The following is a 13,800-nucleotide window of genomic DNA, read 5'->3' as shown; positions in this document are numbered from 1 at the left end:
CGTTCGCGCTCAGTGTATGCAGCGACGAGTGACGCAATTACCACCTGGCGAAAGGACGGAAACTACCAGGATGTCGACACTGCCTCTCACATATGTAGCGGCAGTCCGCTCGACCACGGCCGCGGCGGTGCAACCTGACGTGGTCACAGATCCCAGGGCTTCGGACACTGTTCTAGATATGCCCATGGATACTTCCAGTCTGGATGGCATCGCTGTTCCTACTACAGACGTACCGGTGGCCAGTAGCATCCCGGCGGTTCCGTCTTTAGACAGCCACCAAGAGGTTGCTAACTCCCAGGAAGATCACACTGGTCGCCACGTTAACAGCAATATGGATCCCATTTCAGTTCAGAATGCACTTCCTCCTGCACAGGACTCCACTTCTTCCTCGTCGGCTGCAGCACTTCTAAGAGTCGAAACTTCTCCCAAGAAACACAAGAAAAGGAGGATCGCCCACAAGGATGCCGCCCACACCGCACCACCTTTGCGTGAGAAAGGGGCGCAAATTGCCCGTTCCTTGCCTGACGTCTCTCTTGACCGCCCCACTGAACAGCCGCTGCATGAGACCCCGCAGGTCTCGGACGTCTCCGTGCCCCACCCCGATGGTGACGGCCAGGTCGCTGCGACCGAGGAACAGAACCCTCGTGAGGACCTCAGGGATACCCCCGAACATCAATCTCAAAATGATCAGGGCTCAATTGGCGAGGTGGCCGCTGTTCATGTGGTCAATTCGGCAGATGACACTGACGATGTAATAATGGACCAGAGCCTGTCCGTGGTAGGGCCATCTCCAGGAAATTTACCCGCATTACCGGTCGGCGACTTAAGTACGACACGACCTGTCTCAAAACACCCGACGGGGGACGATGATTACCTGTCTGATACCTACTAAAGGTTATAATTTTCTGTGCTTCTGCATATCTACTTTGCTTTTTTCTCTTTCTGCCAACATTTAGCAGTTCATGCCGTCCTACCAGGATTATAAGTTAGCTACAATTAACGTTAATAGAATTACTTCTGTACAGAAGCTCTCTAGCTTTCGTGATTATTTATACAGCTGCGATGCTGATATTGTGCTGTTGCAGGAGGTCGATGATAAATTTCAGCCTGACATTCCTGGCTACCAATTACTCAAAAACACCACCCCAGACAGTTCTTCAGGTACCGCTCTATTAACCAAAGTGGGCGTGGCCGTCTCCGACGTTGAACGACTCGAAAATGGCAGGGGTATAGCGTGCCTTATCAACGGCATTAGATTTGTTAATGTATATGCCCCTTCCGGGAATCAGAATAGAACGAGACGAGCTCAGTTCTTTGCCACTGACTTATTATATCTTTTGCGCCGCAGCCGGGAGGATGTGGTTATCGGAGGCGATTTTAATTGTGTTTTGAAGCCCAAGGACCAATGGCCGAACTTTAATGGATGTGCCGCTCTCGGCGAAACAGTACGTCAATTAGAGCTGGAGGATACGTGGGAAATAACACACGGGGAACAACGGTGCTTCACGTACCATACTGCACAAATGGCCAGCCGCCTCGACAGGATCTACGTGGGGAAAAACCTGCGTGAGCGGGTATCTTCCTCGGAAACGTGGCCCCTGTATTTTTCCGACCATTTAGCTTACCATTGTATCATTCGTATGGCGCGCCAGCAAACTTTCCGTGGTCGGACAGGATGGAAACTTAACGTCAGTATTCTCAGGGAACAGGAGTTACGAGACCGTCTACATGAAGCCTGGGAAATTTGTTTACGTCGACGACCAACATTCCCATCGGTAACGCAGTGGTGGTGCCGTTGTGCAAAACCTAGGCTTATTCGTTGTTTGAAGGCGTACAGTTCTGACAGGAGCCGGATGCAGAAAGAGAGGTTTGAATTTTATTTTCGCTGTCTCCGTGACTTGTATTCTGAAGCACATGTCACGCAGGAACAATTTCTTCAGATTAAACGGATCAAATCAAAGTTGACGCTCCTCAAACGCAGGCAAATGGAAGGCGTTAAAATCCGTTCGCGAGATAGTGCCAGCACTTCTGACGAACAACCATCCGCCTTCCACCTAGGGACAGAGAAACGCCGCGCACGACAAAAATTGATTACCCGCTTACGAACTGAAGACGGTACCTTTGTGACGACCCAGGCTGAAATTAAGGAGTCTATAACGGACTACTACGGGCGACTGTACAGGGCACAACCAGCCGATGATGCGGCAATCGCGGCGATGCATGCGTATCTTCCGACAACGCTCGATGAGGACGACAGGCAATTGTTGATCAGTGATGTCACCGCGGTGGAGATTCGGGAGGCACTGAGCAGGGCTCAGGCCAACAAATCGCCCGGCATTGATGGTCTGCCGATTGAATTTTATAAGCAGTTCTGGGACCTCCTCGAACATTGTTTTGTTTGCATCTGCAATGAACTGCGCGCCGGCCAACAGTTACCAGATGGTTTCAATGACAGCCTGATCGTTTTGGTCCCAAAAGAATACCCCCATCAGGATATTGCCAAATTCCGCCCTATCTCCCTGTTGAACTCTGACTACAAGATTGTGGCCCGCGTCATAGCAGGTAGACTTAAACATGTCCTTGCAAAAATTATACATCACAGCCAGGCAGCAGCGGTCCCGGGCCGCACGATCTTTAAATGTCTTGCAGATTACAGGGAGCTCATTTCGTTTACTGCAATCACACGCCCGGAAGCAGCAATCTTGGCTTTAGATCAATGTCAGGCCTTTGATCGGATCCTGCATTGCTACCTCTTCCACACCATGAACCACTTAGGATTTGGTGACGGCTTTACTGCAATGGTCAGCAACATGTACACCTCGGCCACTTCTCAGATCATCGTCAATGGTCAGTTCACCCGGCGGATTCCGATTCAGCGGTCAATCAGACAGGGCTGTCCCATGTCCATGTGTCTCTTCGTGATCGCAATTGAGCCACTTGTAAGGATGCTGAATTGTAACCTTCAAGGTTTAAACCTGTATTCCAGCACCCTCAAATGCATTGCGTACGCCGACGATGTGGGTGTCATTGTGCGTTCGGAACAAGACCTCACGGCAGTTAGGAATAGTATCACCGATTACGAGCGAGCATCCGGTTCTCAGCTAAACTATGGAAAGACTTGCCTCCTGCCTATAGGCAGTGGATTTCACACAGCCACCCCTTTGCCGTACAGAAGATGTGCGACTCTCAAACTTCTTGGTATCAAGATGAGCAGTTGCCCCCTACGAACAACGGTAGACAATTGGAAACATCTTTTGGCTATGTCTCGGGGCTGCTTACAGCATCATAAAGGCAGAGAACAGGACTTATTGCAGAGAGTTCATTTCGTTAATACCATAATTCTCTCGAAAATTTGGTATGTCGGGCAAATACTTCCTGTGGTCGACAGTGTTGCGAGGAAAATTATGTCGGCAGTAGGTTGGTACATCTGGAGGGGTGACATCTTCAAGGTGGGCATCAATGTCATCACTCTCCCACCAGACAAAGGCGGCCTCGGCCTGACGGATGTTCAAACGACATGTAAGGCACTCTTGATCCGGCGTACACTGCAGCTCTGCCACGAATATCCTGACAGCGCGCTGAGTATGGCCATACGCACATTTCAGCCTCAGACTATGCACATCCCCATCAACCTTCGGGAAACGCATTTCAAAGCAAACCACATTAGGATGTTTCTTTTAGAAAGTAGTTATCTCCAAATGAAATCGAGAGTTCCGCTACGTGACCTTACCACTGCCCACCTCTACCGGCTACTGAACGACACAGGCAGGGTCAACCGCATGGAACTGAAGTATCCCTCTAAAGACTGGGCTCTAATCTGGAAGACTATACATAACAAAGTGCTAGATACCGGTATTCGATCACTGTGGTATAAAGTTGTTAATGAAACTCTACCCACAGCCGAAAAACTTCATAAAATACATTTGTCAGCTACTGACAAATGTAGGGAGTGCGGCCTTGTCGACACTTTGCAACACAGATGTGTTTGTGGTGCGAACAGTCTTATTTGGGAATGGTGTAGGATGACCATGGCTTTGATCTGCCGCACGGCACGCCGGCACATCTCTCTTACGTCCGTGCTCCAACCCGATGACGCGTACTACCCCACAACCAAGGCAAACACCTGGACGCGGTTGGCTGGACACACACTATGTTACTTACTTGGCGCCCAGGAGAGGCGTTCATACCTGGACTACAGATTATACCTCGCCACACAGGCACAACTGCTAATGCAGGATGTCAAACATAGGCAAAAGTTTGCAAATTATATCTTAGCGCTCCAAATCACGACCCTGTAAACGAATTCAGTAAGGTTTCTTCCACGGCCACGTATACATCCACCTTATCAAATATAAATGAAAATCTAAATAAATAAATTTCAAATAAAAAAAAACAAATATGTCCAACGAAAACAATGAAACAACGAAAAAGAAGAAAAGGAACAAAGCCGACATTCATGGTGTCCGCAGTAGTCACTGATTGGGAATGTTCATGCTTCGTGTTTTAACTGTCTTGTTTAACCTAGCCCTTCGTCTCCGTTAATTCAGCAGGAAGTTGATTTACATTCTCCCAACATGGATGGTGAAGCTGACCATTCGTTTGGACGTGGTGTCCACTGGGTTTTTCGTTTATGTTTTATGTTTGCAAACTTACATGGAAGATGTATCCGTTTCACTCAACTGCGAACATTACTTGCTTCTTTATTTATTTGACGTCGACGAGGGAAGATGAAACAGGATTTATTTCTTCAATTTTTTCTTTCCTTCTTCTTCAAATCATTCCGCAGCAACATGGATTTCATCATTTCTCTTTTCCCCATTCGTATGCAGAGCGCAGTTATCGGCGGCTGAGTCGTTCGGAGCTAAGAGAAGGAGACTTGGGAAACCACACAGAAAAAATGGAATATATCAGACTAGTCCAAGCCATCGCTTGGGGAAGCCAAAGGCATAACAAACTTTCGAGAAGACGAGCTTTGATTGACGTCGCAACCTGCAACTCCGCATGCAGTAAAATCAAATAAACAATATTAACAGAAAAAAAATTAAAAAAAAACAACAAACAAAAAACAACAAAAAAAACAAAAAAACAAAAACAACAATAAAAAAAATTTCAATATCACTTCAAACAAAAAGGAATCAAAATATATCAACTATAAATTTCAAACTAACCACAGTGAAACAGCATAACAAGAGTATAGCATCGAAGCTAGCCGAAGAAGGCAAAAAAGGTGAGCGAATGGATGGGCTGTATGGGGAGATGGGAGGCCCAAAATAATAAAAATAAAGAAAAAAAAAGAAAAATAAAAAAAAAAAAAAGTGGCAGAGCGCTGGTCTAGTAAACCAGAGGTCGTGAGTTCGATCCTCACACGAGGCAAACGAATTTTGTAACAGCCCCTTCTACCGTAGCCCTTTCGAAAAAAGCGGTCAAGAATAAAAAAAATTATGAATGGGTGCGGTATTTAAGAAATTCTCTCGCAAATGATAAGTGCGAAAGGTGCTATTAAAGTAGGCACCAGAAACTGCTGCTTTTGGCAGTCTCTGGAGAATGCCGACGTGAAATACTTAGTTCTTGTGAAGTAATTTCTTCCCCTGATCGAGACCCTCGCGGCTGTCGTCGTCGTCGTCGGCGCCGCCGCCGCCGCTTTGGTAATAGCGGCAAGTCGCCATTGTATGACATATGGTGAGGTACCTTCTGCAACCGACTGAGATGGCAGTAAGCGATTGAAGCTGATTTGCAACCTCTTGTTTGATCAGCGTCATAAGGGCTTGAATGTAACTTGCGATGGGACACAGCAAGAAGTAGCGTCGCATTTTTAGTACTGAAATTGGAGATGGAGAATTGCGTCAAAGATGGGAAATTCATTCCGGCAAGCGCACAAATGGCGAAAATGAGGTGTGTGTGGGTAAGCACATTGCGCCAGTGACCGTGTGGCCTAATGGATAAGGCGTCGGACTTTGGATCCGAAGATAGAAGGTTCGAATCCTGTCACGGTCGACTTTTTCCAGTTCTGCAAAAGATGCATGCTGTTTTACTGTGTTGTTTGAGTACTACAAAACTAGTTGAAAGTTGCTCCTGCCCGCTTCCTGGCTGCAAACCGGCGTCTACCTGAAGCACAAGCAAGACAAGGGGGTTCTGTAGCGAAATTTTCGGCACTGTGCCGATCAGGAGAGTTTTTGTTGGAACTACTGCGTCTGATTCAGGACCCAAGATCTACGCCACAGGCGTCTGCGCACAGTCGAGCATGTGTGTTGAATAACGGTGCTGATAGCCACGTATCATTTCAAGTAGATTTGATTCCTTTCGGAGACAATTTTTCATTGAATAGGATTGTAGCTCGTTTGTGGCAGCAGGAAACAAGCTGTAGTGAAAAGGGCCTTCCATAGATGGTCGCAGGTCCCATAAGTATTGTATGGCTCGTAACGCGTTGTGTGGAGCCCGGCTAGCTCAGTCGGTAGAGCATGAGACTGTTAATCTCAGGGTCGTGGGTTCGAGCCCCACGCTGGGCGGCTCAAAATTTTGTGTCTACGCGCATGCAACCTGCGCCCCTCTCGTGAGCCTTGCGTAATAAACGTAACGGGTTACGACGATGCCTAGCTTCGTATGAATATCAGAGGAATGGTTTTTGAAGCTGAAAGTAACTCTGAAATGAAATAAATGTGTTGTTTTGGAATTTTAGGTGTACATCGATATCGTGTGAGATGTGTAGGAAAGGAGCAGCTGTGCTAACTAAATACAAATAATGGTCGCTAATGCGGTGCGTTTCCAGCTGAAGGGCTCCGATTCACTACTCCATTAGAATAAAGTACCCGAAAAGTGCACTAGGCGGCGCCTCCTTATCTCAGTGGCAGAGCGCTGTTCTAGTAAACCAGAGGTCGTGAGTTCGATCCTCACAGGAGGCAAACGAATTTTGTAACAGCCCCTTCTACCGTAGCCCTTTCGAAAAAAGCGGTCAAGAATAAAAAAAATTATGAATGGTTGCGGTATTTAAGAATTTCTCTCGCAAATGAAAAGTGCGAAAGGTGCTATTAAAGTAGGCACCAGAAACTGCTGCTTGTGGCAGTCTCTGGAGAATGCCGACGTGAAATACTTAGTTCTTGTGAAGTAATTTCTTCCCCTGGTAGAGACCCTCGCGGCTGTCGTCGTCGTCGTCGGCGCCGCCGCCGCCGCTTTGGTAATAGCGGCAACTCGCCATTGTATGACATATGGTGAGGTACCTTCTGCAACCGACTGAGATGGCAGTAAGCGATTGAAGCTGATTTGCAACCTCTTGTTTGATCAGCGTCATAAGGGCTTGAATGTAACTTGCGATGGGACACAGCAAGAAGTAGCGTCGCATTTTTAGTACTGAAATTGGAGATGGAGAATTGCGTCAAAGATGGGAAATTCATTCCGGCAAGCGCACAAATGGCGAAAATGAGGTGTGTGTGGGTAAGCACATTGCGCCAGTGACCGTGTGGCCTAATGGATAAGGCGTCGGACTTTGGATCCGAAGATAGCAGGTTCGAATCCTGTCACGGTCGACTTTTTCCAGTTCTGCAAAAGATGCATGCTGTTTTACTGTGTTGTTTGAGTACTACAAAACTAGTTGAAAGTTGCTCCTGCCCGCTTCCTGGCTGCAAACCGGCGTCTACCTGAAGCACAAGCAAGACAAGGGGGTTCTGTAGCGAAATTTTCGGCACTGTGCCGATCAGGAGAGTTTTTGTTGGAACTACTGCGTCTGATTCAGGACCCAAGATCTACGCCACAGGCGTCTGCGCACAGTCGAGCATGTGTGTTGAATAACGGTGCTGATAGCCACGTATCATTTCAAGTAGATTTGATTCCTTTCGGAGACAATTTTTCATTGAATAGGATTGTAGCTCGTTTGTGGCAGCAGGAAACAAGCTGTAGTGAAAAGGGCCTTCCATAGATGGTCGCAGGTCCCATAAGTATTGTATGGCTCGTAACGCGTTGTGTGGAGCCCGGCTAGCTCAGTCGGTAGAGCATGAGACTGTTAATCTCAGGGTCGTGGGTTCGAGCCCCACGCTGGGCGGCGCAAAATTTTGTGTCTACGCGCATGCAACCTGCGCCCCTCTCGTGAGCCTTGCGTAATAAACGTAACGGGTTACGACGATGCCTAGCTTCGTATGAATATCATAGGAATGGTTTTTGAAGCTGAAAGTAACTCTGAAATGAAATAAATGTGTTGTTTTGGAATTTTAGGTGTACATCGATATCGTGTGAGATGTGTAGGAAAGGAGCAGCTGTGCTAACTAAATACAAATAATGGTCGCTAATGCGGTGCGTTTCCAGCTGAAGGGCTCCGATTCACTACTCCATTAGAATAAAGTACCCGAAAAGTGCACTAGGCGGCGCCTCCTTAGCTCACTGGCAGAGCGCTGGTCTAGTAAACCAGAGGTCGTGAGTTCGATCCTCACAGGAGGCAAACGAATTTTGTAACAGCCCCTTCTACCGTAGCCCTTTCGAAAAAAGCGGTCAAGAATAAAAAAAATTATGAATGGTTGCGGTATTTAAGAATTTCTCTCGCAAATGAAAAGTGCGAAAGGTGCTATTAAAGTAGGCACCAGAAACTGCTGCTTGTGGCAGTCTCTGGAGAATACCGACGTGAAATACTTAGTTCTTGTGAAGTAATTTCTTCCCCTGGTAGAGACCCTCGCGGCTGTCGTCGTCGTCGGCGCCGCCGCCGCTTTGGTAATAGCGGCAACTCGCCATTGTATGACATATGGTGAGGTACCTTCTGCAACCGACTGAGATGGCAGTAAGCGATTGAAGCTGATTTGCAACCTCTTGTTTGATCAGCGTCATAAGGGCTTGAATGTAACTTGCGATGGGACACAGCAAGAAGTAGCGTCGCATTTTTAGTACTGAAATTGGAGATGGAGAATTGCGTCAAAGATGGGAAATTCATTCCGGCAAGCGCACAAATGGCGAAAATGAGGTGTGTGTGTGGGTAAGCACATTGCGCCAGTGACCGTGTGGCCTAATGGATAAGGCGTCAGACTTTGGATCCGAAGATAGAAGGTTCGAATCCTGTCACGGTCGACTTTTTCCAGTTCTGCAAAAGATGCATGCTGTTTTACTGTGTTGTTTGAGTACTACAAAACTAGTTGAAAGTTGCTCCTGCCCGCTTCCTGGCTGCAAACCGGCGTCTACCTGAAGCACAAGCAAGCTAAGGGGGTTCTGTAGCGAAATTTTCGGCACTGTGCCGATCAGGAGAGTTTTTGTTGGAACTACTGCGTCTGATTCAGGACCCAAGATCTACGCCACAGGCGTCTGCGCACATTCGAGCATGTGTGTTGAATAACGGTGCTGATAGCCACGTATCATTTCAAGTAGATTTGATTCCTTTCGGAGACAATTTTTCATTGAATAGGATTGTAGCTCGTTTGTGGCAGCAGGAAACAAGCTGTAGTGAAAAGGGCCTTCCATAGATGGTCGCAGGTCCCATAAGTATTGTATGGCTCGTAACGCGTTGTGTGGAGCCCGGCTAGCTCAGTCGGTAGAGCATGAGACTCTTAATCTCAGGGTCGTGGGTTCGAGCCCCACGCTGGGCGGCGCAAAATTTTGTGTCTACGCGCATGCAACCTGCGCCCCTCTCGTGAGCCTTGCGTAATAAACGTAACGGGTTACGACGATGCCTAGCTTCGTATGAATATCAGAGGAATGGTTTTTGAAGCTGAAAGTAACTCTGAAATGAAATAAATGTGTTGTTTTGGAATTTTAGGTGTACATCGATATCGTGTGAGATGTGTAGGAAAGGAGCAGCTGTGCTAACTAAATACAAATAATGGTCGCTAATGCGGTGCGTTTCCAGCTGAAGGGCTCCGATTCACTACTCCATTAGAATAAAGTACCCGAAAAGTGCACTAGGCGGCGCCTCCTTAGCTCAGTGGCAGAGCGCTGGTCTAGTAAACCAGAGGTCGTGAGTTCGATCCTCACAGGAGGCAAACGAATTTTGTAACAGCCCCTTCTACCGTAGCCCTTTCGAAAAAAGCGGTCAAGAATAAAAAAAATTATGAATGGTTGCGGTATTTAAGAATTTCTCTCGCAAATGAAAAGTGCGAAAGGTGCTATTAAAGTAGGCACCAGAAACTGCTGCTTGTGGCAGTCTCTGGAGAATGCCGACGTGAAATACTTAGTTCTTGTGAAGTAATTTCTTCCCCTGGTAGAGACCCTCGCGGCTGTCGTCGTCGTCGTCGGCGCCGCCGCCGCTTTGGTAATAGCGGCAACTCGCCATTGTATGACATATGGTGAGGTACCTTCTGCAACCGACTGAGATGGCAGTAAGCGATTGAAGCTGATTTGCAACCTCTTGTTTGATCAGCGTCATAAGGGCTTGAATGTAACTTGCGATGGGACACAGCAAGAAGTAGCGTCGCATTTTTAGTACTGAAATTGGAGATGGAGAATTGCGTCAAAGATGGGAAATTCATTCCGGCAAGCGCACAAATGGCGAAAATGAGGTGTGTGTGGGTAAGCACATTGCGCCAGTGACCGTGTGGCCTAATGGATAAGGCGTCGGACTTTGGATCCGAAGATAGCAGGTTCGAATCCTGTCACGGTCGACTTTTTCCAGTTCTGCAAAAGATGCATGCTGTTTTACTGTGTTGTTTGAGTACTACAAAACTAGTTGAAAGTTGCTCCTGCCCGCTTCCTGGCTGCAAACCGGCGTCTACCTGAAGCACAAGCAAGACAAGGGGGTTCTGTAGCGAAATTTTCGGCACTGTGCCGATCAGGAGAGTTTTTGTTGGAACTACTGCGTCTGATTCAGGACCCAAGATCTACGCCACAGGCGTCTGCGCACAGTCGAGCATGTGTGTTGAATAACGGTGCTGATAGCCACGTATCATTTCAAGTAGATTTGATTCCTTTCGGAGACAATTTTTCATTGAATAGGATTGTAGCTCGTTTGTGGCAGCAGGAAACAAGCTGTAGTGAAAAGGGCCTTCCATAGATGGTCGCAGGTCCCATAAGTATTGTATGGCTCGTAACGCGTTGTGTGGAGCCCGGCTAGCTCAGTCGGTAGAGCATGAGACTCTTAATCTCAGGGTCGTGGGTTCGAGCCCCACGCTGGGCGGCGCAAAATTTTGTGTCTACGCGCATGCAACCTGCGCCCCTCTCGTGAGCCTTGCGTAATAAACGTAACGGGTTACGACGATGCCTAGCTTCGTATGAATATCAGAGGAATGGTTTTTGAAGCTGAAAGTAACTCTGAAATGAAATAAATGTGTTGTTTTGGAATTTTAGGTGTACATCGATATCGTGTGAGATGTGTAGGAAAGGAGCAGCTGTGCTAACTAAATACAAATAATGGTCGCTAATGCGGTGCGTTTCCAGCTGAAGGGCTCCGATTCACTACTCCACTAGAATAAAGTACCCGAAAAGTGCACTAGGCGGCGCCTCCTTAGCTCAGTGGCAGAGCGCTGGTCTAGTAAACCAGAGGTCGTGAGTTCGATCCTCACAGGAGGCAAACGAATTTTGTAACAGCCCCTTCTACCGTAGCCCTTTCGAAAAAAGCGGTCAAGAATAAAAAAAATTATGAATGGTTGCGGTATTTAAGAATTTCTCTCGCAAATGAAAAGTGCGAACGGTGCTATTAAAGTAGGCACCAGAAACTGCTGCTTGTGGCAGTCTCTGGAGAATGCCGACGTGAAATACTTAGTTCTTGTGAAGTAATTTCTTCCCCTGGTAGAGACCCTCGCGGCTGTCGTCGTCGTCGGCGCCGCCGCCGCTTTGGTAATAGCGGCAACTCGCCATTGTATGACATATGGTGAGGTACCTTCTGCAACCGACTGAGATGGCAGTAAGCGATTGAAGCTGATTTGCAACCTCTTGTTTGATCAGCGTCATAAGGGCTTGAATGTAACTTGCGATGGGACACAGCAAGAAGTAGCGTCGCATTTTTAGTACTGAAATTGGAGATGGAGAATTGCGTCAAAGATGGGAAATTCATTCCGGCAAGCGCACAAATGGCGAAAATGAGGTGTGTGTGGGTAAGCACATTGCGCCAGTGACCGTGTGGCCTAATGGATAAGGCGTCGGACTTTGGATCCGAAGATAGCAGGTTCGAATCCTGTCACGGTCGACTTTTTCCAGTTCTGCAAAAGATGCATGCTGTTTTACTGTGTTGTTTGAGTACTACAAAACTAGTTGAAAGTTGCTCCTGCCCGCTTCCTGGCTGCAAACCGGCGTCTACCTGAAGCACAAGCAAGACAAGGGGGTTCTGTAGCGAAATTTTCGGCACTGTGCCGATCAGGAGAGTTTTTGTTGGAACTACTGCGTCTGATTCAGGACCCAAGATCTACGCCACAGGCGTCTGCGCACAGTCGAGCATGTGTGTTGAATAACGGTGCTGATAGCCACGTATCATTTCAAGTAGATTTGATTCCTTTCGGAGACAATTTTTCATTGAATAGGATTGTAGCTCGTTTGTGGCAGCAGGAAACAAGCTGTAGTGAAAAGGGCCTTCCATAGATGGTCGCAGGTCCCATAAGTATTGTATGGCTCGTAACGCGTTGTGTGGAGCCCGGCTAGCTCAGTCGGTAGAGCATGAGACTCTTAATCTCAGGGTCGTGGGTTCGAGCCCCACGCTGGGCGGCGCAAAATTTTGTGTCTACGCGCATGCAACCTGCGCCCCTCTCGTGAGCCTTGCGTAATAAACGTAACGGGTTACGACGATGCCTAGCTTCGTATGAATATCAGAGGAATGGTTTTTGAAGCTGAAAGTAACTCTGAAATGAAATAAATGTGTTGTTTTGGAATTTTAGGTGTACATCGATATCGTGTGAGATGTGTAGGAAAGGAGCAGCTGTGCTAACTAAATACAAATAATGGTCGCTAATGCGGTGCGTTTCCAGCTGAAGGGCTCCGATTCACTACTCCATTAGAATAAAGTACACGAAAAGTGCACTAGGCGGCGCCTCCTTATCTCAGTGGCAGAGCGCTGTTCTAGTAAACCAGAGGTCGTGAGTTCGATCCTCACAGGAGGCAAACGAATTTTGTAACAGCCCCTTCTACCGTAGCCCTTTCGAAAAAAGCGGTCAAGAATAAAAAAAATTATGAATGGTTGCGGTATTTAAGAATTTCTCTCGCAAATGAAAAGTGCGAAATGTGCTATTAAAGTAGGCACCAGAAACTGCTGCTTGTGGCAGTCTCTGGAGAATGCCGACGTGAAATACTTAGTTCTTGTGAAGTAATTTCTACCCCTGGTGGAGACCCCCGCGGCTGTCGTCGTCGTCGGCGCCGCCGCCGCTTTGGTAATAGCGGCAACTCGCCATTGTATGACATATGGTGAGGTACCTTCTGCAACCGACTGAGATGGCAGTAAGCGATTGAAGCTGATTTGCAACTTCTTGTTTGATCAGCGTCATAAGGGCTTGAATGTAACTTGCGATGGGACACAGCAAGAAGTAGCGTCGCATTTTTAGTACTGAAATTGGAGATGGAGAATTGCGTCAAAGATGGGAAATTCATTCCGGCAAGCGCACAAATGGCGAAAATGAGGTGTGTGTGGGTAAGCACATTGCGCCAGTAACCGTGTGGCCTAATGGATAAGGCGTCGGACTTTGGATCCGAAGATAGCAGGTTCGAATCCTGTCACGGTCGACTTTTTCCAGTTCTGCAAAAGATGCATGCTGTTTTACTGTGTTGTTTGAGTACTACAAAACTAGTTGAAAGTTGCTCCTGCCCGCTTCCTGGCTGCAAACCGGCGTCTACCTGAAGCACAAGCAAGACAAGGGGGTTCTGTAGCGAAATTTTCGGCACTGTGCCGATCAGGAGAGTTTTTGTTGGAACTACTGC

At 47.5% G+C, this 13,800-nt stretch overlaps 15 non-coding genes across 15 annotated transcripts; all 15 read left to right on the top strand.

Annotated features, from left to right (window-relative positions):
• The first annotated feature begins 5,921 nt into the window (after positions 1 to 5,921).
• On the top strand, positions 5,922 to 5,994 carry Trnaq-uug (transfer RNA glutamine (anticodon UUG)). Its single transcript has one exon. It is a non-coding gene; the product is annotated as a tRNA-Gln (tRNA).
• A 439-nt stretch (positions 5,995 to 6,433) lies between these two features.
• Trnan-guu (transfer RNA asparagine (anticodon GUU)) lies at positions 6,434 to 6,506 on the top strand. The gene has a single exon. It is a non-coding gene; the product is annotated as a tRNA-Asn (tRNA).
• Positions 6,507 to 6,827: 321 nt separating this feature from the next.
• On the top strand, positions 6,828 to 6,899 carry Trnat-agu (transfer RNA threonine (anticodon AGU)). Its single transcript has one exon. It is a non-coding gene; the product is annotated as a tRNA-Thr (tRNA).
• A 548-nt stretch (positions 6,900 to 7,447) lies between these two features.
• Trnaq-uug (transfer RNA glutamine (anticodon UUG)) lies at positions 7,448 to 7,520 on the top strand. Its single transcript has one exon. It is a non-coding gene; the product is annotated as a tRNA-Gln (tRNA).
• A 439-nt stretch (positions 7,521 to 7,959) lies between these two features.
• Trnan-guu (transfer RNA asparagine (anticodon GUU)) lies at positions 7,960 to 8,032 on the top strand. Its single transcript has one exon. It is a non-coding gene; the product is annotated as a tRNA-Asn (tRNA).
• Positions 8,033 to 8,353: 321 nt separating this feature from the next.
• Positions 8,354 to 8,425, top strand: Trnat-agu (transfer RNA threonine (anticodon AGU)). The gene has a single exon. It is a non-coding gene; the product is annotated as a tRNA-Thr (tRNA).
• Positions 8,426 to 9,481: 1,056 nt separating this feature from the next.
• On the top strand, positions 9,482 to 9,554 carry Trnak-cuu (transfer RNA lysine (anticodon CUU)). The gene has a single exon. It is a non-coding gene; the product is annotated as a tRNA-Lys (tRNA).
• Positions 9,555 to 9,875: 321 nt separating this feature from the next.
• Positions 9,876 to 9,947, top strand: Trnat-agu (transfer RNA threonine (anticodon AGU)). Its single transcript has one exon. It is a non-coding gene; the product is annotated as a tRNA-Thr (tRNA).
• A 545-nt stretch (positions 9,948 to 10,492) lies between these two features.
• Trnaq-uug (transfer RNA glutamine (anticodon UUG)) lies at positions 10,493 to 10,565 on the top strand. The gene has a single exon. It is a non-coding gene; the product is annotated as a tRNA-Gln (tRNA).
• Positions 10,566 to 11,004: 439 nt separating this feature from the next.
• On the top strand, positions 11,005 to 11,077 carry Trnak-cuu (transfer RNA lysine (anticodon CUU)). The gene has a single exon. It is a non-coding gene; the product is annotated as a tRNA-Lys (tRNA).
• Positions 11,078 to 11,398: 321 nt separating this feature from the next.
• On the top strand, positions 11,399 to 11,470 carry Trnat-agu (transfer RNA threonine (anticodon AGU)). Its single transcript has one exon. It is a non-coding gene; the product is annotated as a tRNA-Thr (tRNA).
• Positions 11,471 to 12,012: 542 nt separating this feature from the next.
• On the top strand, positions 12,013 to 12,085 carry Trnaq-uug (transfer RNA glutamine (anticodon UUG)). The gene has a single exon. It is a non-coding gene; the product is annotated as a tRNA-Gln (tRNA).
• A 439-nt stretch (positions 12,086 to 12,524) lies between these two features.
• On the top strand, positions 12,525 to 12,597 carry Trnak-cuu (transfer RNA lysine (anticodon CUU)). The gene has a single exon. It is a non-coding gene; the product is annotated as a tRNA-Lys (tRNA).
• Positions 12,598 to 12,918: 321 nt separating this feature from the next.
• On the top strand, positions 12,919 to 12,990 carry Trnat-agu (transfer RNA threonine (anticodon AGU)). The gene has a single exon. It is a non-coding gene; the product is annotated as a tRNA-Thr (tRNA).
• Positions 12,991 to 13,532: 542 nt separating this feature from the next.
• On the top strand, positions 13,533 to 13,605 carry Trnaq-uug (transfer RNA glutamine (anticodon UUG)). Its single transcript has one exon. It is a non-coding gene; the product is annotated as a tRNA-Gln (tRNA).
• Positions 13,606 to 13,800: the final 195 nt, after the last annotated feature.

Source organism: Schistocerca serialis, chromosome 7 (genome assembly GCF_023864345.2).
Source record: "Schistocerca serialis cubense isolate TAMUIC-IGC-003099 chromosome 7, iqSchSeri2.2, whole genome shotgun sequence".
NCBI lineage: Eukaryota > Metazoa > Arthropoda > Insecta > Orthoptera > Acrididae > Schistocerca > Schistocerca serialis.
Note: the sequence above shows the minus strand (reverse complement) of the source record. Positions and strands in the feature narration are given on the sequence as shown.